This window comes from Clupea harengus, chromosome 5 (genome assembly GCF_900700415.2).
Source record: "Clupea harengus chromosome 5, Ch_v2.0.2, whole genome shotgun sequence".
Classification (NCBI taxonomy): Eukaryota; Metazoa; Chordata; class Actinopteri; order Clupeiformes; family Clupeidae; genus Clupea; species Clupea harengus.
In genome coordinates, this window is record NC_045156.1 from 25080611 (window position 1) to 25081324 (window position 714).

Here is a 714-nt window from a genome sequence, read left to right on the forward strand (position 1 = left end):
AGATAATTTAAAAATCATTTGAACCCATTCATGCCACAGTAGGCTGGTTTATGATTGGCTCCTCTGCTGCTTTCCCTTGCTCCTCCTCTCCATTGTTATCCCACCAGTGTTCACAGGAGCATTGTGGGGGGTTTTCCATCGACACTTTTATAATCCACTTCGGCCGAGCCAATTTGCATTTCCATTACAAGTTGAACGGCGCTAAAATGTGCCACGCTCATTTTGGACCCTCTCCAGAGCAGGGCCAAACCGCGCCAGGTCCGCCTCCAAACTCAGTCATCATTCAGCGCTTGCCATGGTGAGTCTGTAGTTTTGTATATCCAGACACGTATGAAGCAGATCATGTTGAACCTGGAAAGTTGGAAGAGTTAACTAAAACAATAACAGTAAATGGTAAAACTGCCCAACCAATATTTCTAAAACAGTGAGAATGTTTTAGGCAGACATGGAATAAACACAATAAACGTATTCTCTCATTGTGCCAAGTGGTATAAACTCGATAAATTCCACAATTAAATACGATTGTTATCTGAAGAACTAGCAAGCTGGCAACAGAAATGGAATCAGTTTTAACCAAGTAGTAGTCTCGAAACTAAACAGGTTGTTTAGACTAAACCAAATGTTTCCATGGTCGGCTAATGTTATAAATATCTAAATGCATGTATGACGACTGGAGTATAAACAGAGGATACTAACATTAGGCTTTGCGTCGTG

The 714-nt window shown here is 41.2% G+C and overlaps 1 protein-coding gene across 5 annotated transcripts in view; it reads left to right on the top strand.

The window, feature by feature from the left end:
* LOC105895934 (vitamin D receptor) overlaps nucleotides 1-331 on the top strand; it is a 34875-nt gene extending 34544 nt beyond the window's left edge. For all 5 annotated transcript variants that reach the window (XM_031568260.2, XM_031568261.2, XM_012822635.3 and 2 more), the window contains one exon: nucleotides 1-331. This exon is cut by the window's left edge and continues 3344 nt beyond it. The gene's annotated coding sequence lies outside the window, so the exon portion shown is untranslated.
* Nucleotides 332-714: the final 383 nt, after the last annotated feature.